General features: G+C 38.6%; 1 long non-coding RNA gene across 1 annotated transcript; it reads left to right on the forward strand.

Moving 5' to 3' along the window:
• Nucleotides 1-1,318: 1,318 nt before the first annotated feature.
• On the forward strand, nt 1,319-25,796 carry LOC121495568. The gene is made up of 3 exons (XR_005989018.1): nt 1,319-1,413; nt 24,783-24,859; nt 25,522-25,796. It is a non-coding gene; the product is annotated as an uncharacterized LOC121495568 (long non-coding RNA).
• The last annotated feature ends 1,194 nt before the right edge of the window (nt 25,797-26,990 follow it).

Genomic DNA, 26,990 nt, shown 5'->3' on the forward strand with positions numbered 1-26,990 from the left:
CCTGACATTAAATTATGAATACTTTCATATCAGAAAATATCCTTTGAGACCAAAATCTCACTTGCCACAAGGTTCTATCTTATGGATGTTCTGCATAACCAACTCATCTCTTCTTATTAATTATACATTTAGGCAGTTCCTCAATTTTTAGTATTTAAACAATACTGCTATTAATATCCTTGATCCAGATTTTTGAAGGATGATATTTTTAAAGAATAAGGGGACTATGTAACTGATAAAAAGATATCTAAAATTTAAATATACAAAAATATTTAAAAATTAGATTCTAAAGATAATATAATTGAATATTTACATAATCTTGGAGGAAGATTTTTAAAGCATGGTTTCAAACAATGGCAGAAACCACAATACAAGGATTGTTTGCATAAGAAATAAAACATATTTGCTATAAAGGTAAAAAATCATAAAAGGTTAAAAGACAACAAAAAGTGGGAATAGAGAAACAAAGAAAATGAGAAAACTGCGACCCAAATAACAGTAAAAATAACAGTGGTAACTTACATGTCTATTAGAAAAAATAAACACAGCAATTGATAAATGGGAGTCAGTGGGGAATTTGCAATGGCCAAGAGAAATATGAAAAAAAACCTTTTATTGAAGATAATAAAAATGTAAATTAAAATAGCACAACTATATTTATTCTATCTTGTCACACTAAGTAAATGAAGAATTATAAGACCCAGTGTGAACAGGAGTTCAATGCAAAGTTCTTACCACAGGTAAGAGTATAAATTAGAATATTTGGCATTTATCAGCCCCTCCCCTGGTATTTGGTAATTGAAAGAAAATTTATGAAAGTTAACTCTAGGACTGATTATTAGAAAAAGCTTTGTGAACACATATAGGCAGCATTGTTCATTAGAAGGCAACATAGGCTTTCTTGCACATTAATTCCGTTCTCTTGATTAAACATAAAGCTAGGGTGGTGGGTGAAGTAGATTCAGTAGACACGGCATCTTGTCTTCACCAACACATATGACATGACCTCTCCAATATGCTTATCATCAATAAAGAGAAATGTAGTCTTAGATAAATCTCAGTGTATTTCTGTGGGTGTTAGACCTGTTGAATCAGAATCCCTACAGGGGGTCCAGAGAATTTGTAAGCTACCCAGGTGACTCATGGGTACACTAAGGTCTGAGCATCTGTGGATGAGATGCTAGAAACACAATGGGAATTAATTCATGCATAAAACTTTTCATATTATCTGCAGTGTGTCCCCTAAGATGTCCTGATAATTCTTTTCATCAGTGACTCAGATGATGATCAAAGGATTGTTCCTTACAAATTTCAGATACCACAGAGCTGGGAGAGTTAATGAACGCCTTGAATGATTGCATCAGATGCAAAGAATTGGGACAATAGATCAAGATGAAATTTGATGGAATGAAGGTAAGGTCATGTACTTTATTCCAAATGTCACTGCGCAAGGGACAAGATGATAAAGATAATTTTGACTTGGCAGCACTGATTATGAACACATCTCGGGTCTTTAGGCACTAGTCTTTGAGTTAATTTTGGCACAGTATGAGTTAACTTTGTGCACTAACTGCCCAAAGGGCTAATAGGATTTTAGGATGCATCCATGTAAATGAAGTAACCAGAATGCCCAAGACAATAAACCTTTATTGTGGGCCAATCAGTCCACATTCAATGTATTCAGGTTAGGTGCCAAACTCTAGGGAAGCTATTCATAAATTAATCTACATGCAGAGAAAATCGACAAGGCTGAAAAAGCAACTTGACATTATGCATATGAAGATGTATCAAAGAGGGATTTTTAGCCTAAAATGGAATAAATTAACATTGGAGAAGGAGATACATGGATTATTTATTTTTTATTTTGCCTTTTTTTTGCTTGACTTGTTTTAGTATTATAAAAGTAATACATTTGCATTATTTTAAAAGTTAAAATGGAAAAATATCTTACTGCATATACTTTTAGACCCTGTAGTATTTTAACACACAAAAATAATATTTAGGAGAGCTAATTCAATGTCCACTTACTTATATTTTGTAATATTTTGCAGAGTTTTAAAGGTGAATTCTTTTGTGTTTATTTTCTCAAGAAATTTATAATCATTTTGTCAGGTGAGAAAAAGTTCTATTAAGATTTTGGTTGAATCTGTTTGGAATTTATGGATTAATTTAGGGAGTTTTTCTGTCCCAAATAAAACATCTTTTTATAGAGTTCCATCTTTCTATAGAGTTCTTCAATTTTAAAACTGAGATATAATTCAAATACCATTAAATTTACCCCCATTAAAATGTGTATAATTCAGTAGATTTAAATATATTCAGAGAGTTGTGCAAACATCACCATTAATTCTGAAACATTTTCATTTCCCTAAAAGAAGCTGTCTGCTTCACTGAGTATACTGTCTTCAAGGTTCATCCATGTTGAGGCATATATTAGCACTTCTCTTTTTATGGCTGAATAATATTCCATTGTGCATATAAACCACATTTTTATTTTTATTTTTTTTTTTTTTTTTAATTAACTTTTATTGGTGTTCAATTTACCAACATACAGAAAAACACCCAGTGCTCATCCCGTCAAGTGTCCACCTCAGTGCCCGTCACCCATTCCCCTCCAACACCCGCCCTCCTCCCCTTCCACCACCCCTAGTTCGTTTCCCCGAGTTAGGAGTCTTTATGTTCTGTCTCCCTTCCTGATATTTCCCAACATTTCTTTTCCCTTCCTTTATATTTCCTTTCACTATTATTCATATTCCCCAAATGAATGAGAACATACACTGTTTGTCCTTCTCCGATTGACTTATTTCACTCAGCATAATACCCTCCAGTTCCATCCACGTTGAAGCAAATGGTGGGTATTTGTCGTTTCTAATTGCTGAGTAATATTCCATTGTATACATAAACCACATCTTCTTTATCCATTCATCTTTCGATGGACACCGAGGCTCCTTCCACAGTTTGGCTATTGTGGCCATTGCTGATAGAAACATCGGGGTGCAGGTGTCCCGACGTTTTATTGCATCTGAATCTTTGGGGTAAATCCCCAACAGTGCAATTGCTGGGTCGTAGGGCAGGTCTATTTTTAACTCTTTGAGGAACCTCCACACAGTTTTCCAGAGTGGCTGCACCAGTTCACATTCCCACCAACAGTGTAAGAGGGTTCCCTTTTCTCCGCATCCTCTCCAACATTTGTTGTTTCCTGCCTTGTTAATTTTCCCCATTCTCACTGGTGTGAGGTGGTATCTCATTGTGGTTTTGATTTGTATTTCCCTGATGGCAAGTGAGGCAGAGCATTTTCTCATGTGCATGTTGGCCATGTCCATGTCTTCCTCTGTGAGATTTCTCTTCATGTCTTTTGCCCATTTCATGATTGGATTGTTTGTTTCTTTGGTGTTGAGTTTAATAAGTTCTTTATAGATTTTGGAAACTAGCCCTTTATCTGATATGTCATTTGCAAATATCTTCTCCCATTCTGTAGGTTGTCTTTTAGTTTTGTTGACTGTATCCTTTGCTGTGCAAAAGCTTCTTATCTTGATGAAGTCCCAATAGTTCATTTTTGCTTTTGTTTCTTTTGCCTTCGTGGATGTATCTTGCAAGAAGTTACTGTGGCCAAGTTCAAAAAGGGTGTTGCCTGTGTTCTCCTCTAGGATTTTGATGGAATCGTGTCAATTCACAAGACTTGAGATTTGAAGTCTTATGTTTGCATCAGATGACAAGGATTGGTCCATTTCATTTCAAGATGAATTGTGAATTGCAATTATTGAAGATGTACTTTTTCTTCAATGGAAGTGTACCATATATAAAGAATTTGATGGCCGCACATTTAGGATCACACTTCTGGTGTTTTCACTTCATTGATCTATTTGCACGTTGTTACTTTGTGCCACTAACTGATGACCAAGTTGTAATAGATTTTAGATGATCATGCAATTGAGAACCAGCAATGCCAAGATTCATATTTTAATTGCCACTCAGTCGCTCATGTTTCAGGTTAACAATCTAAACTATTGGTCAATCTCTAAAAAGTCATGCAGATTGATAGGCATGGCTTAAAAGCATAATTACCTGGAAATTGAATTTTAACAGGGATTTTTACTTACAATGAATGAATAAATTTCGAACATCATTGGTTTTATTTTTTTCAGAGTGTTCTTGTTTTTGTGTATAGATCTTTTACCTCTTTGGTTAGGTTTATTCCTAGGTATCTTATGCTTTTGGGTGCAATTGTAAATGGGATTGACTCCTTAATTTCTCTTTCTTCAGTCTCATTGTTAGTGTATAGAAATGCCATTGATTTCTGGGCATTGATTTTGTATCCTGCCACGCTACCAAATTGCTGTATGAGTTCTAGCAATCTTGGGGTGGAGGCTTTTGGGTTTTCTATGTAGAGTATCATGTCATCGGCGAAGAGGGAGAGTTTGACTTCTTCTTTGCCAATTTGAATGCCTTTAATGTCTTTTTGTTGTCTGATTGCTGAGGCGAGGACTTCCAGAACTATGTTGAACAGCAGTGGTGAGAGTGGACATCCCTGTCTTGTTCCTGATCTTAGGGGAAAGGCTCCCAGTGCTTCCCCATTGAGAATGATATTTGCTGTGGGCTTTTCGTAGATGGCTTTTAAGATGTCGAGGAAAGTTCCCTCTATCCCAACACTCTGAAGGGTATAAACCACCACATTTTTAAAATCCATTCATCAGTTGATGGACTTTTGTTGATTTACACTTTTTGGCTTTTATGAATAATTCTGCTACAAACATTGTAAGCAAAAGTTTTTGTGTGAACATACATTTTCAATTTTCTTGTCATATGCCTCGGAGTGAAATTGCTGGGTCATATGATTAATTTTTTGAAGAATTGCCAAAGTATTTTCTGAGGTGGCTATGCCATTTTAAAATCCCACCAACAATGTATAGGGTTCTAATTTTTCTTATCTTCAGTTGTTATTGTGTTTTCTTTTTATTATAGCTATCTTATTGAATGTGAGGTGATATCTCATGGTTTTTATTTGCATTTCCTGATGGCTAATGACATTGAACATATTACCATGTGCTTATTGGCCTATTTGTTTGTTATCTTTGGAGAAATATCTGTTCAAATCCTTTGTCCATTTTTTAATTGGATTATTTGCTGAGTCGTCAGAGTGCTTTGTATATCCTGGATACAAGTCCCCTATCAGGTATATGATTCGCAAATGTTTTCTTCCATTCTGTGGATTTTTTCACTTTCTTGCTAGTGTCTTCTGAAGCACATATATTTTTTTGTTTTGTTTTGTTTTGAGATTTTATTTATTTATTTATCTGACATAGAGAGCTTGCACAAGCAGCGGGAGTGGCAGGCAGACAGAGCAAGAGGGAGAAGTAGGCTCTGCTAAGCAGAGATATGGGGCTCCATCCCCAAACCCTGAGATCATGACCTGAGCCAAAGGCAGATACTTGACTGACTGAGCCGCCCAGGTGCCCCAGAAGCACATATGTTTTAAATTTTTGTAAAGTGTAGTTTATGTTTTTTCTTTTGTTGTTTGACTTTAGTGTTATACCTGAGAAATCATTGCTTAATCCAAGCCTTAAAGACTTGTGCTGTGCTTTCTCCTAAGAGTTTTGTAGTTTTAGGTCTTTAATGTAGGTCTTTGATCTGTTTTGAGTTAATTTTTGATACAGTGTGAAGTAGTGGTCTAAATTCATTCTTTTGTATGAGGATAGATAATCCTCTTAGCAATATTTATTGAAAAGTCTACTCTTTCACATTGAACTGTCTTGGCACTCATTGAAAATCAATTGGCCATAACTATAAATTTATTTCTAGACTCTATTCTATTCATCTGTGTGTCTATTCCAATGTCCTTTTTTTTTTTTTTCCTATAGCTCCTTTAAAAGTTTTCTCTGTAGTAGTTCAACTGTGTTAGGTTTGATTTTGATTTTGATTTTCTCTTAGTTTATGCTATTTGGGGTTTGCTGGGTTTCTTAGATCTGTAGGCTTATGATATTTTTAGTCATTATGTTTTAGAGTATTTTTGACTCTTGCTCTCCCTACTCTGAGAGTGCAGCTTTTACATAAGGTTATGGTCCTTGTTCCTAAGACATTTATGGAGTTCTCAACAAGGCCTCTCCATACTGCCTGGACTAGAAATCCCATATCCTGTAGCTCTGTATGAACTTTCTTGCCTCTAGTTAGCCCTCAGTCCTGCAGTATCTACTCTTTGCTGGGCCTTGTGGCATCTCATCCTGTGAATATATAGCCTAGCTTGGTCTAGTAACCCACTGGACTTCCCATGCCAACTTCAGGACCCCTCCTCTGTGCAGTTACTTCTTCTCTTGAACAATAATGCACACATTCCAGTTGCCTCAGTAGTTCCAAACTCTGGCTCCCAGTTCACTAGCTGAGTGACACTGTCGTACTCTGCTTGGATTTCACCCCTCTACTCAATCAGCTGGAAATTGTCCCCAGGCAGCAATCTAGGAAATACATGATGTTCATCTGCTACATTTTCCTTCTCTTAAGGATCATGATCCTGCTTTGCTTGTGGTTCAGTACCTGAAAGCAGTTGCCTTATACAGTTTGTCTAATCTTAGAGTTGTTTAGGGTGGTTACTCTGTCATGGCTGGAAGTGAAACCTGCCTTTTCTTATTCAATACTGCAGAGTACGTAAAATATGGAGTCAGGCCCATTTAGTTTAAATAAGGCTGACAAATTTAGATGCCCACAGGAGTAATCCAGTAACATTAAAAATAAGTAAGGTGGTCTAGATATAACGCCTTTAGCTACTGCACTCTATGTATTTCCTTTGAGAATGTGAGGGCCAAACAAAACATTCAAAGTATGTTTCCAGCCTATTACAGTTCATGAGCCACTGATAGCAATGTCTGTTGAACATTGGGTCCTGGCTTTGCCATGTTAGTGTCTGTAAGCCTCTGTTTTCCATTTGTAAATTTAGAATAATTACACTTAACTCAGAAGACTTTTGTAAGGATTAAGTGACATAAATACACACAATACTTGATATATAATCTTCATTCAATAAATGCAAGCTCATTTACTAGCTAGTTTTATCTACAGGTTCTGGATCCACCATCAACTCAGCCAAATGAGTTAAGTCTTCTGGCTTCTGGGTCTGATGACTGCCTTTCCCAGAAAGACTGTTGAGACCAGATCCTCCATGCTTCTCATTCTTTTTAATCAGTCAAAGTATAAGTGAAATCCCTATTGTGCTTGCTACTTCCTTATTCTTGACCTAGCCACCATATTACATCCCAGACGCTTTTGCTGTTCTCTCTTCAATGGCTGCTACATAACCAGCAACACCCACCCCCCTATTTTCACCCTCTTGCCTGAGTACTCCCTCTGCTTCCTTACCTTTAATGAAATCTGGGTCTTTCCAGAGAAGACCTGACACTCCATAAGTGGCTGTGGCTGTTGACTTCCATACAGCCTATGTACCTTAGGACCAGAGGCCAGGGCTGGTGTCTTCCCAGCTTACTATTGCCATCTCTGCTTCTCCACTATCTTGTAAAAACCCTCTCCACCTGAGGCTTTTTCCATTTAAGTTTATTACCCTCCACCCTACTGCTTGCTGTCACACACCAACTTACCCAGTCATTTCCCTGCCATCCATCTAAAACACTGGCACTGGCTAATCTTCTTCACCCCAGTTCCTCCCATCTTTCCACATTACCTATGGATGATCATGGCATAGGTGACCTGTTCTATGCTATTAAAGAAAAAAAAGTAATCTCCATACCCAGTGTAGGATGACCTTGAGATCAAGAGTCACCTGCTCTATCACTGGCACTCAGAGCCAGGTGCTCCTCTCTTTTGACCTAACATTCATTTCCACAGGACTCCTCAGCACATTCAGTTCCTTTGCCACAACTATGCTTTACTCACAGCAACGAGGTCAATACTCAGCCAATCCTCAATGACTTCAACAATTAGCTTTCTGCATTCTTTTTCTTGAGTTGCCAAGCCTTGGTGGAAAAAATAGCCTAGTTCTATAAGTTCGTATTACTGTAAATTCTTAGATCTTAAACTGAACATGGCACTTACTGCCATTCAGCAGTTCTTTGGTTATTTCTAGTCAATTCCTTTTATAGATAGCAGGTTGTACCTTGATTCTACAATTCACTAGGTTGTATGACCTTGGGTAAGTGATTTAATCTCTCTGATTCTCCATTACTTAATCTCAAAAATGAAGACAGTGGTACCTGTGTCAAAAGATTGTTTTAAGGATTAAAAACACAATGTATATTGTGTTTTCAATATACAATTAAAGCAATTATTTAATTGCTTATACAATATAAGCAATTTATCCATTGGCTGGAACTCAGTTAATACTTGTCCTTGTTTTAATGGCAAATCCCAAGTTTTGCTCTTCTCTTTATGTCCTTTCTTTCTGCTTTTCTGCTTTTCTTTCCTGTTGATCTCTACTCTTGACAGCTGTCTTGATTTTATGTAGAATAGAAGCCAACACTTGTGGATCTTCTGCTTTCCTTTCATCTCCAGATGACCAGGAACTGTATTCATTTCTTTGTACTCTGAATGACTACCACAGTCTTAGCACATGAAAATATCCGGTGTTTGTTCCATTGGATTTAAAATGTCCTTATTTTTATGTTCATTCCATGAGATTAGGGAAAGATAAGGCAGCAGGAATCACAATGCAATAATAAGTTTGGAAATTAGGCTAAATATTTGCTTGTGATGGTTGGTGAAAAATAAATCCCCTGGTATTCAAAATCTGCCTGAAGGAGACTCAAAAATCAGGAGATGTCTAAACGAAAACACTCATTTAGCTCTGATAATTAGCAACATAAACAGAAAACAGATGAATAAGCTGGATTTATTTGTAAACAACCATTTATGGTCCAAATCATTTCCCTCCTATGACAGAGACTTCCCTGCTCAATATTGCAACATCTCTCAAATATAAACAGTAAAACCAAATGGCTGCAGACAATGATCAATGTGTTTTATGATAGTAATACAGAGGGAGAACAAACATTCCCCTACTAACTAAACACAACCAACCAAGCAGAACCATTTTAACCTTTCTTGGGTCAGGATTGGAGTCTAATAATGTTTTTCAACATATACCCAAACTGAATTTTCTATGACTAATTCTGACATAAATTTTCTTTTCCTGAAGCAAGCTTAGATTTAGGAGAGAACATTAGAATTATGTTATTTTCTTGAGGGTATTTATTTTCCTAGAGAAGATTTTAGGCTAAGATCTTGGTATAGAAATTTGAGATGGGGAATTTCAGCAGAGGAAACTTGTGGATTTAAACTCCATTGAAAAGTCATTTTCTCAACAACTTTTTTTCCTTAAGAATATCCATTTTATTTATGTTCCCCCAGTGGGGATTATATAGACTTTTGTAAGCCACTGGTGTTCATGGGGTTTGAGGAGGGAAAAGGTCCCTAGTAATTTGTGAAATGTGAGTACCTTGATAAAGCGAAGTCAAACTGGTTGCGAGTCAAACATGCAAACATTTAGGAATTTAGATAATTCAAAGATTATCTACCTTCCACACAAAATTTCATGTGCAATTGCAGTGATCTGTTCCTAGAATTGATTATATAGATTTAATGGGTTTTCTGCTTTTGTAGTAGAAAAACTATATAACACACATCCTCCAGTTTCTTTTCTTTAACTCTTCTCCATTCAATCAATACATGTTTATTTTTCTTTTCATTAATTTCTCAGACTTTTCAAAAAGAATCATCTGAGATTGAGAAGGAAACATTGACACAAGTTTAAACTGACATGAAAGATTAACGTATAAAGTTGTGTTAAACCAAACTATGCACTAGATTGATCATCTATTAGTTAGGAGTCTAAGTAGCAAAAACCAAACTCTAATTAAACTTAAGCAAAATGCAGTTGACCCTTGAATACTGTGGAGTAAGGTGTGGTGACCCTCCCATGAGGTAAAAAATCTGGTTATAACTTTTGACTCCTTCAAAACCTAACTACTCATAGCCTACTATTGACCAGAAACCTACTGATAACATGAAGAAGGAATCAACACATATTTGGATGTTGTATGCATTATGTACTGTAGTCTTACAGCTGGAGAAAAAAATGCTATTAAGAAAATCATAAGAAAGATAAAATACATTTATAGTACTGTACAGTGTTTATTGAAAAAAATTGACATATGAGTGGACCCGTGCTGTTCAAACTCATATTGCTCATGGGTCAACTGTAGATGAAATTGTTTGAAGGATTCTAGAGAATCTTATGGGATTCAAGGCAATATAATGCTGTGTTTCAGGAATAGTCTGAGAAGGAACTGCTTTATACATCTTCTTTCTCCATTTTTTCCCATGTTTTCACTACACATCTACATTATTCTTGACCCTATCTTTACTGGCTTACTCAGCACTTGAGACCACATAGATGGACTGGTTAAAAAAGGAGGGTGGGATTCCTAGAAAAGCTATGTGTTGGGCTAACCAAACAGTATATATTAAAATATATACTATACATATTTATATATATATAAATGTTCACTATAAATCATTATAAAAATAATTTGTAGATGTATCTTCATGCAATGAATGATACACATTCTAGGTAGATCATTAGTTTAGTCCTTGTTGTCTGAATGCACAGTCACATAAACTTTTTTTGTTTACGCATTTTTGTGCTGATTATTGTTTCCCTACCCCCATACCCATTATCTACCCTCTCTGCATTATTGTTTACCCTAGGAGCCTGATCTCTTCCCTGTGTATTGCCAAGTTTTGTTGACTGACTTTCAATAGGATTTAGCTGATGGAGATCAGAAGGTGGTATGAAGGGTATCAGAATATTTATTCCCTGACTCTTACTGCTTCAGCGCTACATCTTTGGCAGTTGCTGTGACTGTCCATGAGTACAGCTCTCTACTTGTGCTTCTCTTCTCCCTGGGCTCCAGTAACACTGTTTTATCACCTTGTCTCCCAAGCCTAGGGGTGGTGTTGGCTCCCTGTTCATGCTTAGGGTACCTTGACATTCATTAATACTGCCCATATATTTGTAAGTGGTATTTTCATTAAAGTCTCTTAATTTGAGCTACTCAGGAGAATTCTGTTTATTGTCAGGACTTGTATTTGGTACAAAACCTAGGCCCAGTAGCATGGGAATTCTTGGGCAAGATTGCTTTCTTACTTAAGGAAAATAACCTCTCACTTTGAGAGTATGAGGGAATGAGGAAATGGTGAGATGCTGAAAGCAGTGGCTTTACTAAACTGGATTACTAAACTTACCATCAGTGGTATCTCTGCAGCTGCTATTCCAAATGTGATATTCCTGCTGGAGAAAATGAACACATTCCATGGTGTATAGTGAGATATATGCATGCCAAATGGTGGGAAATAGATGCTGACTGTTCAGCCAGCGGGTCTGGACTTAGAAAGAATACGGTAGGTAATGGACCTCACAGAGTAGCCAAAGAGTTTGAAGGTATTTGTATTTTCCAGTGCTGAAAACCTGATATGTCACCATTTCCAGCGTGACCTGCCATCCCCATCATGGAGGGTATAGCAATTTATTTTTAAAATACATACAAATTCCTGACAGAGATGTGCCTCACCCTGATAGCACTGCTCTGTGGATTTATAGACTGGCCTGTCCATTGTCATGGTATTCCATGCAACATTTCATCTGGCTAGGAATGATAAAAGAAGTGTCAAAGATATGTGCCCAAGAAATTCACTAGTAGTAGTATGTACCACATCCTAGAAGCAGTGAATGACCTAGTGAAGGGAGTTGGGAGACGAAATCCTGCATGATTGGGATATTCTCCTACAGGATGCAGCATATGCTTTAGATCAGCATGAATATTTGATCACATAACTCTTTAGGCTTTTTAAAACATCTGGTCACTGTTTCTCACAAAACCATAAGATTTAGCTTATTCAAGGCCACTCCTTCAGCTGATTTGAGGATTCTTCAGGAACTTTTATTCATGTAGACTAAAAAAAATCACATATCTAGAGTACCACAAGTGCCGTATCTTGGTCATAATCAATAGCAGCAGTTAAAAGTTTTTAGTAGACTGACCAAAATAGTCTTAACATTTTTCAATACTGTTGTGCTATTGTTACTGTTAATTTCTTTTTATGTTTTATTAAATGTATAAAAACAGCCATGAATATTATTTTCTTATTTTATTTTTATTTTTTATTTTATTTTTAATTTTTATTTATTTATGGTAGTCACAGAGAGAGAGAGAGGCAGAGACACAGGCAGAGGGAGAGAAGCAGGCTCCATGCACCGGGAGCCCGACGTGGGACTCGATCCCGGGTCTCCAGGATCGCGCCCTGGGCCAAAGGCAGGCGGCCCAACCGCTGCGCCACCCAGGGATCCCTATTTTCTTATTTTAAATAAATCTTTCTTTAATATGAATTGCCTTCCTGGACCCAACTTATGCTTTTTGTCTTTGATTCAAATTATCTGATATTAATATTGTGACCATTGCTTTATTTTTGCCGGATACTAGCTTTATATCTTTGACCATATTTTTATTATAGCCATTTTTGTATTATTTTTGGATTTTGTTTTATGACACATCTGAGAGGATTTTTATTTCCTAGGGAAAGTGATTCGATGTACACTGGTTATAATTAACTTACTTTTTCTAATTTCTGGCATTTTCTATACCTTCCCATTTGTCTTGTTTTCTTCATCTTCTATCTTTTGCTCTGTGGACTATGCTTTCTTTGCTTTCAACTTTGCAGTGCTGTGGAATATTACAAGTGATATCCTGAAATTTTTTATCCTGTTCTTCTCTGATTATCAGAGAGTTGAGTATGAAACAATGTGCGCCCTCCCATTATTTTACTTCTTTTTCTCCCTTGTGTTAGCTGTTTGTACAAAAATCACATGGAGGTAGGTATTAATCTGAATTTTTCTAAAAACTGCACATGGTACATTTTCTAATTGTTTATATATTTGGAAGTGTGAATTTCTTACTGCCACTCAGGATAGGCAATTTGGCTTTAATCATTTGGACATAATCACTGTATGTCCTCTGGCATTTTTGTGAGTGGTGGGCAGATATAAAGTTATCAGGTAAGATAAAGAATGGCTACAAAGAATCAAAAAACATCTTAAATCCTACAAATAAAGAGAAAGGGGGAGAATTGGGGCTATGGAAAAATCTCATCAACAGAGTTCAATACACAGTGGACATGTTCCTGCAGGATGTACAAGAAAAGGATGATGATGAAAGTAAAAAAGCCATGGAAGACAGAACCAAAGATTTCACACAGGTAAAGCCTATGATCCTGCAGAAGAGACCCTAAACAAATGGAATGGTGGAAACAGTTCAACTGCTAGATAGAAAATTGTTCCTGATGGGGCAGCCCCGGTGGCTCAGCAGTTTAGCGCTGCCTTCAGCCCTGGGGCGTGATCTTGGAGAACGGGGATGGAGTCCCACGTCAAGCTCTCTGCATGGAGCCTGCTTCTCCCTTTGCCTATGTCTCTCTCTCTCTTCTCCTCTCCGTGTCTCTCATTAATAAATAAATAAAATCTTAAAAAAAAAGAAAGAAAATTGTTCCTGAGCAAAATTCACTGAAAGAAGTACCATCAAACACATTCTGGAAACACTTTTAATAATAAAGATTGAGTACAAAAATCCTGTGCATTTCTAGGCAGATAAAAAGTAATCTAAATGGGAAGGTACTTACTTGATTTCATTTTGGTTCATGATCAGTTTGCTAAAGTCTTTCCAGTCTTCCTAGTAAGAAGCAGACAAGCTAAATGGGAAACTTCTGGCCAGATGTCATTGTAATCCAGAAATATTTTACAGAACTTTTAAAAATCAGGCAGGGTTTAGTTATTTTGAACTCTTAACTGTCCCAGATACAGCAATTGCTCCTTGTTAAGTGGATGTTACTGACCAACCAATGATGTTGGTGATCTTTTACTGTCTCATGCTGTCCCATGGCAAGTACTTATTTCATTTCACAGATGCCAATTTCAAAATAGAAGCTTGGGACACTGAACTCTAATAGGATGAGACTCAAACTCTCTTTGCAACATTGAACAATCAGCAAGAGACAAGGAGAATGGGAAAAAAATCTGCTTTTTATATAATTTCCCTAATTCCTGTGTGCCCTTGTATATACTGGTCTGAATTGATGTTAGATATCTTGGTCCTTTTGAGTCAGTTGTCACAAGGATTTTCAGGCAGATTGGCATACAGTCATGGGTCAATGGTTTTAAAATCCGAGTCTTCACAGGGCCTGGGTACCGAGTATCCTGGAACGGTCATGGTTCTTCTGAGATTTGAAATGCTATTCACTGGATGGGAGTTGTGTCTGCTGACCAGGGAGCCAGGTTTTGAGTGTTTAGCTAGAGCAGTTGCTACTGATCATCAATGAATGACTCAGAAAAGATAACTTCCTTCTAGTGAAAGAAAGCAAATAAATAAAAAGCTATCTCAACCCTCTGGGCTACCTTAACCTCTGTGCATTTTAGCAAACAAGTTGTGTTGAGGGGCATGAAAGGCATAATGTTTGTAGGTGGAGACCCAAGCCCTGTCCACCCCCACTCTTAATACTTGAAAATGCTTTGAAATTTTAAACACTCTGATATAACCTGAAGGTGATAGGGACACTTCTGGAACCCTGCTGGGATGCTGCCTCAGGGAAGAAATTGTGGCTCAGAGGCACCACACTGTGGAATGTAACCTGGCCTAGGACCAGAGCACTGGGCTCCAGATCCTGCCCCTAAATAACTGCACATACCAATTCTCTTCTCCTTCCTTTGCCTCTGTTTTCTCAACTCTAAAACAAAATGGTTGGTGTTGATTAATATAAGGATCAATAGGGGATCCCTGGTTGGCTCAGCGGTTTGGCGCCTGCCTTTGGCCTAGGGAGCGATCCTGGAGTCCCGGGATGGAGTCCCACATCGGGCTCCCGGCATGGAGCCTGCTTCTCCCTGTGCCTGTGTCTCTGCCTCTCTTGCTCTCTCTCTGTGTCTCTCGTGAATAAATAAAATCTTTAAAAATCAATCAATCTTTAAAAGGGGGGGGGGCAGATCCTGGGTGGCTCAGCAGTTTGGTGCCTGCCTTTGACCCAGGGTGTGATCCTGGAGTCTCAGGATCGAGTCCTGCATCGGGCTCCCTGCATGGAGCCTGCTTCTCCCTCTGCCTGTGTCTGTGCCTCGCTCTCTCTCTCTCTGTGTGTCTATCATTCATAAATAAATAAATAAATAAATAAATAAATAAATAAATAAATCTTAAAAAATATATAAGGATCAATAAAGAAGTAAAGCATGTACAGTATGTTCTTACCTAATTATGGAAACAATTAGGAAACTGCTTCCTATAGATTAAGCTTCACTATTTGTTTTGTGGGAATGCATGTATGTGCTTGTTCTTATTCAACGGTTAATTGTTGGGCAATCTGAAGAAGAAAGAAGTTTGTCCATAACTTAGGTGGGTAAGGTGGCCTAGAAGGGGAACCGGAAAGGAGCACCCAAAAGCCAGCTCTGATAGTCACATCAAGACAAGCATAAAACAAAATCTCTTGAATAAATGTGGAAATTGACCACTGAAAGGGAAGAAGGCTTATGCATATTTAAGATGTCAAGTCTGGTACCACTTCCAATATTGCTCAATACATTTCTTCTCCCAAGCATTATTTATCAGATGCTTACTCTCTGCCGGCAACAGAGATAGAACAGAGCTCCTGCCAGTAGGATAATTACAATCCAGAGAGTGAAACAAGCAAATAAACAAAATAGTTGCAAATCCGTGGGGTAGGTGCTTGGATAAATTTATGCACAAGAAGCTTTGGTTGTATCCAGGGCTGCTGCACGTAAGGCACCGTTTCAGGGGAAGGGGCATTGGTAAGGCTTCCTGGAGGCAGTGACTCCTGAACCCCGAAGGATGAGCAGGGGTCAGTTCATCAAAGGAATGGATGGAGGAAACTCACGGATGGGCGCTGTTGGAAATACATGGACAGATTCTGGCAAGTGTGCTGCATGAAGCATGGGTGGCCTGGGCTGTTTAAATGTCAGGAGGGCATCCGCCAGGTATAGGGTTTAGTAATCGTGTATTGAGTGACTGCATGAGAAATTTGGTCAAGTGCCCTGCTAAAGCCCAGATAAGTGTCTTCTACTGCCTTTTTCCTCATCAGCCTATCCTAAATCTGTTAGAAGAGAAACAAGATCGGTTTACCACGATTCATTTTATGTAACTTTAATGGTTGTAGTGATCACTGATTTGTTTTTCGATGGTCACAAGTTGGCCTCTTGATAAGGGTAGATAATAAAATTCCTCAGTGTAGAGTTTACGGAATCTACCTTTTTTGGTGTTAGAATTCTGTTTTTCTCACGTTTATATTTTCCAGAATTCAAAGATGGAAGTGGTTTAGAGATTTTATCAGTAGGTTCTCTCTGAAAGTGGTATAGAAGAGTCACCCGCCCCCCTCCCCGCCAACAGATTCCTCTGTATTGATCAGAATTAGGTTCTAGAAAGGAAGTAACTTTTGTAGAATAATGAAAAGTGTGGATTTGAGAATGAAACCAAATCTAGGGGTGGAGCCTACTTCTCCCACTGGCTAGCTGTGTAGCCTGGGGTAAGAGTAGCAAATGTGACAACATCTGTGAAAGCAATGATTAATTTTCCTTTTCTGTCCCCTCTTGCGTAGGTTGTCCCATTGATTTCCTCTTTTTAATTTTTCCACAAAAAATGACAAAATTTTAAAGGGATGGTTTTTCCCAGTAGCACCATCTCAGGGTTTCCTTTTCCATATTCTATTTTAATTCTTCTATGTACTCCGATCCTTTATTATATTACCCCATTCCACACTAGCAGCGCACTGCTTGGATTATTTAAAAATGTAGTGTTTCAAGGAAGAATGTTGAAATTTTTTTGTTGGAAATTTTTTAAAAGTTTGATAAATCTAGAGGTCAATTTAGAAGTGAATTTCAGACTTCATTGATAAGTTGATCATCACTGTGACAGAGTTGGGACACAAAGCCAGGTTTTCCCCCATAGAACCACGATACCTTCTATCTGATGATACTCCTCATGTTTTATGCTTTTACAGTTCATATGAATTCAGCAGTAGCTTTATTCTTAAGGTTCCTGTGGCTGTTCTTGTGGCAGCTGCCAATGACCTCTATTCCCCATTAATGGAGTTGATAGAGGTTCATAATATGCCATTGTTGCTTCAGATAATTTCTTCTGTGAAAGAAATAAAAGGTTACCGATACAGTGGAAGCCCATCTTCTCCTCTCCCTCCCTCTCGGGAGCTAGCCAGTACCTTGGAGTTTTCATGCATGTCTTAAATCTTTTACCACAAATGCATATCCGTAAATATAGTATTTAATTATGAAGAATATAGCCAATTTCTCATATATGTTTTCATATTTAAAAGAAGCCAGACATCATTTCAAGATGAATCAATAAAGCTGATGTATCACCTAACAAAAATGTGGGAGGAAAAGAAATCTACCAAAACATTATATTTAAAACAGATGCTCTAGTATCTGAATTGATTCAAAGGAAAGAATATTTTTGAAATCACGGGGTGAAAAAGGAAAAATGGTCACTGCAAAAAAATTTGTGTTACTTTATATTTCAGGAGGGAGATATGTTAAAATAGTTACTTTGGTTAAAACTAATCAAGTATGGAAAAATTGATCCTAAAGGAGGAAATGAAATAAAAAGAAACCCAACGAGGCTTTTATACACTTTGCATCCTGAGGACTGCAAGATTTCCTGGCATGTTAGTTAAAAGCTCTATAATTGGAAAGCTTACTGATGAAACAAATTAGTACAGGGCATTTCTCCTTTGTCTTATTAGACTTCCTAAATCATGGAATTTAAATTATATGTGGAGATGCTCTGTTAAAACAGACTCTCCTGCTTCTCAAGTAATTGAAAGCACCTGGATGTTTGCCCCTGGCCCACAACATCTGGGAAACATCCATCTCCCCCGCCCTACCCCTCCCAAGTATCTATACATGAAAAAAGCAAATACCACTATGGTCTCCCAGGTAGTTTTCAGAATTTTCCCTTATTCGATCTTTTGTTGAATTTTAATTTCTTGCTAAAATGATGCCATAGACATAGCAAAATAAAATCAAGATGAATGGAAGCATAGTTTAAACTCGCCTGCAATTCCTGTATGTTTTTACCTGGGCCATGTGTTTACCCTGGCTTCAGGTCTATGCCAAGACCATGGCATTTCAGGCTTATTTCACTTGGGTTTGGGATTCTTCTGTGGCATGCGGCCTCTGAATCGTAGCCCCTGGGAGCCAGGAAAATTAGAATGGAACTCAGGTGCATTCTTCCTTGGATGTTAAGACATCCCCAGGCTATTAGGCTTCTGAGGCCAACGATGGAGTGCTTTTCCAAAGCCCTGGGATGACTTAATTCTCCATGATGGGTCCCAGCCCTGACGTCCTCTTATCTTTAGCTTGTCAGGTCTTTCTTTTGAAGTGAGGTGGAAGCAATTACTACAATTGCAGAATGGAAGGGATCTTAAAATTTATAGGTCTGTAGATATTTTGATTGTTTATTAAAAACACCTATAGGATTTGTAGTAGAAATAACTATACTGAAGCCATAAAGCACTGATATTCAAATAAATATTTGTATAACTCTATTATAAATATAATGTTTGGAACAATGTAGAACAATCCTATGACCATTTTAGGATACTTAGGCCAAAAGGAAGTAAATCAGTTGTTAAACTCTTATCAATATTTAACTTGGAATATGTCCAACAGATATGTTTGAGATTGCTCTCAGTAAATATGACTTTAGGAACGGTTTCTAAAGACATTGATTTTTAAAAATGGTTTTGAACAGTGAAAGAATAGACTTTAAAAGAAAAAAAAAAAAACTCCCCGCACAATTGGTAGGCTTTTTGGCAATATAAACAGATCTCAAGCTTTGAAACCAAACAAGGAAACTAAAAATATACCAGAAAAGATTTACGTTAGGTTCAGGTGTCTAACGTAGTGATTCAACAAGAATATGTGTTCTGCTGTGCTCACCACGGTGTAGCTACCATCTGTCACCATAGGAGGCTGTTACAATATCATTGACTATTCCTTATGCTGTGCCTTGTAATCTCATGGATATGGATTCTCATTCGATCCATAACTGGAAGCCGGGATCTTCCAATCTCCTTCACCCATTTTGCCCATCCCTTCCTCCCATTTTTCTCTGGCAACCATCAGTTTCTTCTCTATTTATAGGTTTGGTTCTGCTTTTTGTTTGTTCACCTGAGCTTTTTTGATTCCACATATGAATGAAATCATATAATCATATAATCATATAATATAATGAAATCATATAATCTTCCTGAGTCTGACTTATTTCACTTAGCACATGCCCATCTGTGTTGTCGCAAATGGCATGACCTCATCCTTTTATGTGGCTGTGTAATATTCCATCGCAAATGGAGTAATTTTTATTTTTTTTCCTGAATATTTGTTGTCTATTAGAGACAGGTGTCACCTACACAGACCGAATTTCCAAGTCTCTGCACAAATCATCTGCTTCATTGGCCTGTCACTGTCATAACCACCCTCCCTAGCTCTACTAAAGTTCCTGCCTGGAATCCTTATCACTTAAAACCTCTTTGGGGAATTAGGGGTTGCTGAGAAAACCTCAGACTAAAAATACTTCACATTAGACTGAACTGATTATATATCAGAACCTTTTCACTATTCTCTAATAATTCTAATAAATTCTTGCCTCCCCATTCTTCAAATCCCAACTTGAGGACCTTCTCCATGAAGCCTTTAATAGCATCCCCACATGCTTCCTTTGCACCCCTCTTTCAGTTGGATGGATGGCTTCTTTTGTGCTATCTCCACACCTTGTATAGACCTTAATTGCATGTTTATGACCACGGAATCACACTCAATTACTGACAGCCTTGTAAAATAAACTGTGACATCTTTCAGAATAATGTATTTTTTAAGACTCCAAGCATTGTAGAGAACCTGTCATATGGTACACTCAATATAATCCATGCTTCAAGAGTGGATAATGGGTAGGTGAAGAAAAGTCCTGCCCCCTGGGCCCCCACCCCTGCCCCGTGTGGCACATCACCTTTGCTGATCGTCGCTCTGGAAGCTTGAGAGGAAAGATTACTTCAAAACCAATTTTGAGAGGAATGGGGAGTGGTTATTTAATAGGTGGAGTTTCAGGTTTGCAAGATGAAAAAGTTCTGGAGGTTGATTCCACAATAATTTGATTGCCCAGGAAGGGGACATATGAACCCAAAAAATCCTAAGTGACTTAAAGATCTCTTGACTGTGTCAAGCAGAGGTAATAACCATGTTAACTGCTCAAACTTGTCTTTTTTCTTTGTGGTACATAGTATTTTGCAACTTAATTCTTGCTTGATTTCCGTACAACTCTGTGAATGAGCACATGGCTTATTCTTTATTTTAAAGACCAACGGATGAAGATAAAAAGAAATGATTTGTGTGAATTGAGGTGAGGATCTGCTGAGCTTGGCAGTCAGCTGTCCTGTGTTAACCATACAGGCTGGGCACTCAGTCCTACAATGACTGTTCCCACCTACAGTGTACTAGGCTCAGGGGAAACCACCTGCACCCACCTTCCACAGAGGCTCTCTGGAGGCTGGTCCAATAGGCTGCTTAAGGAGGTCATCCTAGAGTAAATAGGAGAGGAAGAGTTTTCTCTTAGAGATGGCAACTGTCCTGTATCAGGACCAGAGTTCTTTGAAGCAGCTAGTCTTTTTGGTGGTAGACCACATCAAAACCTGTGGTGAGGTCCACTCTCCATTCATGTTCCCTCGATGCTACTGATAAAGTAACTAGGCCTGGTGGATCATGGGAGCCTGAGTGCTTTGCCTGTACAAAATCAATGTTTGTACCTGTTGTCCTTGTATGGTTGGCCATCCCTGAAGTTCAGCTGTTATATAAGGGGAAAGCTGAATGGGCATATGCCCCAGCAGATATTATAAATGCCGCTCCCCAAGCCAGCTTCAGCTGGGCCTATTGGATCAAAATATTGATCTACTACCAGCCCTTGGTCTCCTGGATTGTCCGGACATCCCCGGCATTAGCCTCAGCCTCGGCGGTGCTTGCTGCTGTAACAAAACTACCTTTACACCAACTCAGAGAAGTCTCTTTGAATGCCCCCACGGTCCAGTTTTGGGACTATGACAGAGACCTCTAAGGCCTCCCTTCTGGTAACCGGGATGGAGGCCGGGTCTCCAGGCCTCTGGACAGTTGGGTGTGGCCATGGAACTGAGTGTTGGCAAATAGGCTGTGAGCAGGAATAGTGCACGCAGCTTCTGGAATGGCTCTGTTTAAGCAAATCACTTTTCCTCTGCTTCTTCTCTGCCCTCTTCCCAAGGATCTGCCCAGTGAGCTAGCTTCAACCATGCTGACTTGGATCATCTCAAGAGCAGGAATTTTCAACTGTTTTGGTCTCAGGACCTCTTCAGACTCTGAAACTAGGGTTTGTTTGTATGGGTGAATTTACCACATTTAGAAAGTAGAATTAAAAAAAAAAATTATTCAGTCCTTTAAAAGTAACTATAATAAACCTATCACATATTCACATAAATGGTACACTTTTATGAGAACAATGTATTTTGCAATAGACACTTAAATTATGTATTACTATATTTAAAATAATTATATTTAGTACGTGTTACTCTAAGTAATATTTTAATTAAAAAGAACTGTATTTTCTAAGACAAAACGTTTAGTCAGAAGAGGGTAATTATTTTACATTTTTGCAGATCTTTTAGTGGCTGCTTTAATAGAAGACAGCTGGATTCTCACATGTGCTGCTGCAGTCAATCTGTTGATATGTTCTTTTGGTTGAAGTATATGAGGAAAAGTTAGCCTCATGCGGATTAGTAGTTGGAAAAGGGAGGAGTGTTTTAGTAGCCATTTCAGGAGATTTTATTCTCCTTTGATATTGCACCAAATGACAAGTGGTAGGTTCTCTGTCTTTCTTAGAAATCAATAAAGAAAATGTATTTCAACAGAAAACCCTATTATTGTGCTCTACATAAATGTGCTGGCTGGTCTCGCTTTAAATTTACAACCACAAACCTCAAGTGGGCCCTAGGGGCTGCCTAGCAATCCTCCTCCATCCTTCACTCAGTTCCTTCTCCCTTCTTTGGAGCTCTTGCCTCTTGTTTCACAGAGAACATTGCAGTCAGGACAGAGCTCCCAGATCTTCATGCTTCTTCCAAATTTCCCCGCTTCCCTCTATTTGTCTCCATTTACTCCACTGTCCTTTCTATTGCAATGGATTGTCTGCAATCCTCAAGGCAGTCTATCCACCCATGCTCTGCAGCCTACACACAGCCTTTATTCCAGAAATTACCCCTTGACAAGTGGTAGTTTCTTAAAAAAAAAAAAAAATTAAAAGATTTTATTTATTTATTTATTTATTTATTTATTTATTTATTTATTTATTTGAGTGTGTGTGCTTCAGTGGGGGGAGGGGTAGAGGGGGAGACTTTCAGGCCAACTCTGCCCTGAGCTTGGAGCCTGTGACTGGGCTGGATCTCAAGACTCTGAGATCATGACCTGAGCTGAAATCAAGAGACAAATGTCCAAATGAGCCACCGAGGTATCCCAACAAGTGGTAGTTTCTTAAAGAATAATTGCACTGTGAAATCTGAAACTGTATCAATGAACTTTCATATTGGGTTTCATGAAAAGTCCATTGGTCTACTTGGTATTTTGAATGGATCTTTGGCCCATTCGTGATGTTATAGAATCGGGTCACTGAGTTATACAGATCTTTAAAATGTTGACATATTTTATTATACAACATCAAAACACCCCAACTATTTATATCAGGACCAGTCTCAGAAAAATAATTTAAGCAATGTAAAGATGTTTCTACATCTCTAAGTACTGGGAGGATGTCAATTTCATGATACAGGTACAAATTTTCCAAGATTGTAATTTTTGCTTGAAGCCTCAAACTTTGTAATTGGCAACAAATTCTGTCCATTGTTAATTAAAGTGATAGATTCGCTTTTTAACGTTCAGAAAAGTATCTGTCAAACACCCAAAATCTGAATATTTGTCATTCCGATTTCTTTCAAGTAAAACCGAATGCTTCATGGAAAAAAAAAAAAGTGGCTAGTTCAGCTTGAAATTCAAAATTGCACAAGTGCTTTTCTTTGAGACAAACATGCTATGCGTTAAGCTTTCGTGACGGCTGCCAAATCCATCAGAAAGAATATGAAAAAGAAGAGTTAAAGTTATGCTTTTAGCTGCTTCATCAAAGATATTTAACAGGAAAGCTGGCTTTCCCCTGATGAATGTGTGGCAGGAAAGAGTACAGTGACAGCTAGCCTGCTTGTACATTTTACTGTTTCTGCCTTGATTTGTGCCAACGGTTTTACCTATCATTGCTTTCGTCCCATCAGCCCAAATGTGAATGCGGTGGCCAAGACATGGTATCTTAGTATTATGAAAACAGTTTTGACCTCTGGATCTCCTAGGGACTCTAATGCTGAAATATTGAGGAAGAGGAAGATGTTCATGTTCTTGGAAATCTCCCCAGTGCCCACATGGAGCTGCAGCAAGAGGTTAAACGCAATACCACAATGCTCAGAACCTGTACTCAGCTAGGAACCTTCTTCCTAGCTGAGCTAAATTGTCAGGAATGGGCAAGTGAGCTCCTTACGAGGTTATGAAACCTTTCTTCAGGGCCTGGGAGGATGGGGTAGGAGCAGGAAGAGGTGTGGACTGGTGGGTTGCCAAAGTCCCTGCAGCCACGAGCTTCCTGGGAAGCATAATGGACCGTGTCGTTCCAATGCTTCTGAAAACCCAGATGAGAAGAGATGTCGGAGATTACTTTGCCTTGGAACTCTTCCACCAAGGACTTTCTGGCTTCTATAGCCCCATTTGGAGATTACAAACCCATCCCTCTGTTTGCTAGTCCTACAAAACAACTTCCCCTCCGTCCCACCTCAGCTCAAGGGATCAGAGGGAGCTACATGCTGGGTGGGCTTTCTATGCTCTTTGAGTCTGCTCTGTAGATACTGCTCCAGAAGGCTCGCAGGGTCCCTTCCAGGCTACTGGTGGTCTCCCTTGAAGAACGTGATCGTAAACGAAGATTGCTTCAAAGTAAAGGACATATGAGGGAAATGGGAGAAGTTATGTCTGACCCATCGCCTTTGGAATAGGAATTCTGATGGCATTTTGGGAATTCTGTTTGTGGCGAGGATCTATTTGTAGTGTAATTCTGATGATGTCTTGACTTTTCTTGTTTCTGGTCTAGGATTCACCTTTCTTTGGTCTGCTAACTTGGTTACTGTTCGTCCTCCTGTGTTTTTAGCTTGCAAAAATCTGAATCAGCTCTGGAAGGGTGACAATAGACCCCTTTATCTGGTGTTATGATGTCCAATTGGTCATGGTCCATACCCTGAAAAATTCCTTGTATTTAATCAGTACATGAGGACCCAGGGCCACTTTAAATGGTTGTAAAGCTTGTCCATCTGACAGACAAAGGTGCCTGACCCAGGAGTAAGTGATGGTTGGCATCTAGCATGGCTCTGCTCATTGAGCTGTGCTTCCACAGGGCTGGACCTGCCCAGAGTGGGGATCTTTTTCTGATATCTCCACAGAAGGGTTGCCTTTCTCTATTCATACAAAGATGCTTTTATAGAGGTTAGTGGCCCTATCGGGACCCACACTGGCCCATCCTGGGTCCTTTGGATGATGTTTTTCCTTCATGACCTGTTCATGTATGTTTTGCCTTTGTCTGTAAAGGCCTTCCAGATACAAACCCAATTGTTTGTGTTCTTCTTGCCCAAAGGAATAGGGCCCTGGAGGAGTGGGCCAAAAGCTATACTTCCTCCCAGCTGGAGAGCTGCACTTATTTCCTTCTACCGAGTAAGTTGCAACAGCTAAGTTCTACCAGTTAATCTTCTTCCTGTATCCACATCTAACACATACCCTTGTACTCAGCAAAAGGAAGGCTGTTTTTTCTGTGTAAACGTAGGAAAGAGTATCTGATCAGCCAGAGACCAGGACACGGTGGCCAAGCACCAAGCACTCACTGGGAGACCATGTGAATGAGGACACAAATGTGGTTTTGCTCTTATCACAACCAGATGAACCAGAGAATGACCAGATCATGCACAGACGTAGTAGTGACTACTCCTGTTGCTGTTACAGTTCCTGTTGTGCAACTCTTTGTGCAGGGTTGCAGCACACAAGCAGAATCTGATACATACGATTTCTTTCTTTGCCCTGCCCCTTCACATCAAGTGGTGCTGTTAGCTAATGGTACACTTGCTAGTCCTCAAGTGCCCTTGGATCCCTGGATTCCTTTCATCATGGCTTACATGACCAATTCTTTTATTAGAAAGTCTAAAAAAAAAAAAAACAAAGTCATTTGGGAATGTGGCGAGTTTCCTGCCCTTGGCTGGTACACTCAGAATCATGAAACTATAGGATCCTGGCAACAAAGAGAAAATCCTATAAGCTTGGGGGTTGAGGGGTGGGGGTTGGGTGAAGATGTTGGCAGTAAATGATTTTGATTTTCTTAACAGCAACAGAGGAAGCTGGAGATTCATGGAGACTTTTCTTACAAACTCTGAATGAAAATGATTTTCAACTTCGATTCTATTCCCCAGAGAATATCAGTTAAATATGAAATAGACTGAAGATGTTTTCAGACATGTAGGGTCTCTAGGAATTGACCATCACAACATCATTTCTCAGGAACTTACTGAAGGAGATGCTCCACCACAACGAGAGAGTAAATAACAAAAAAGGAAGACATGGCACTTGGGAAACAGGAAATCCCATGGGAGACGGAGGTGAAGGGAATCCTCAAGGTGAGGGCCAAGGGAGATCCCCAGGTGGCAGTTGGGTAGCTGGCATAGGGAGCAATCAGACTAGTGAAAACACGCCAATTAGCTCCAGGAGATAAGGCTCCACAAGAAGAAATTAATGGAGTCTTAAAAGGACATTTAGATAATGGAGAAGAATTTGAAAATGTATTAGTGATAAATATATAGAAAATAAAGCAAAAAATGCAATTATTAATACTATCAAAGGCAAAAGTTGTTTAAGAATAGAACACGTAATTATAGCACACTTCCTGGCTCAACTGCAGGTAATGTGAACACTGCCTATTGATCTAACTCCGGTTAATATATAAACATGTTGAGAGTACAGGAGATAAGATATGTGTGATGTGTGTGTGTGTGTGTGTGTGTGTGTGTGTGTGTGGTAGTGATAGTAGTGATGGTGGAAGTGGGAACGAGATGCAGAGCAGTACAAAGGTTCCAACCAGATAATAACATCTAAAACTTTCTTGAGAAATCAAGAAATATTACTGTAAGCTTGCTATTGAGATATATGGAAGTGAACATTTAAAGAATCAGCTGAGAATTGTTTAAAGTGGTTGCCTTTGGGCTGCAGGACATGGGAGGGATCTATGATACAGAGGATGGCTATTTTTGTTTGTGATTTATTTTTATCTTTATAACAAGCTTTATAAACTTTTAGTTTTGTGTAGGTATCATTTTGAAAAATATGGAAATAAATTTAAAATACATTAAGAGAAAATACTTATAGAGTATATTAATATAATGGAAATAATTTTGATTTTAAGAAGTTTGTTATAAGACAAAAGCAGGGTACAAAAATTGCATATCTAGTGTAAGCTTACTCATTAAAAAAAATAACAAAACCCAAGCTAAAACCTAAAAATGGGGAAAGAGACACAAGTGTGATGGGATTCATGTGATTTTTTTTCCTTTTCTCTAATTTGCCTTATTAATAAATAATCTTTCATAGGACAAAAACATAAACCTTTAACAAGTGGATCTGAAACTAGAGAGCTGGGCAGGAAACACTGTCCCCATGCTGCTTGCCCTGGGCTTGCTCGAGGACTATAGCCAGATGGCATGCTCAGCACTCAGGCCACACTGGTCTCTGAACTGCAGATGAAAATCCCATTTCCTTTCCAGGTATGGTCAAAACTCTCCATTTTCTAATCTCTCTTCCCTTC

This window comes from Vulpes lagopus, chromosome 7 (assembly GCF_018345385.1).
Source record: "Vulpes lagopus strain Blue_001 chromosome 7, ASM1834538v1, whole genome shotgun sequence".
Classification (NCBI taxonomy): Eukaryota; Metazoa; Chordata; class Mammalia; order Carnivora; family Canidae; genus Vulpes; species Vulpes lagopus.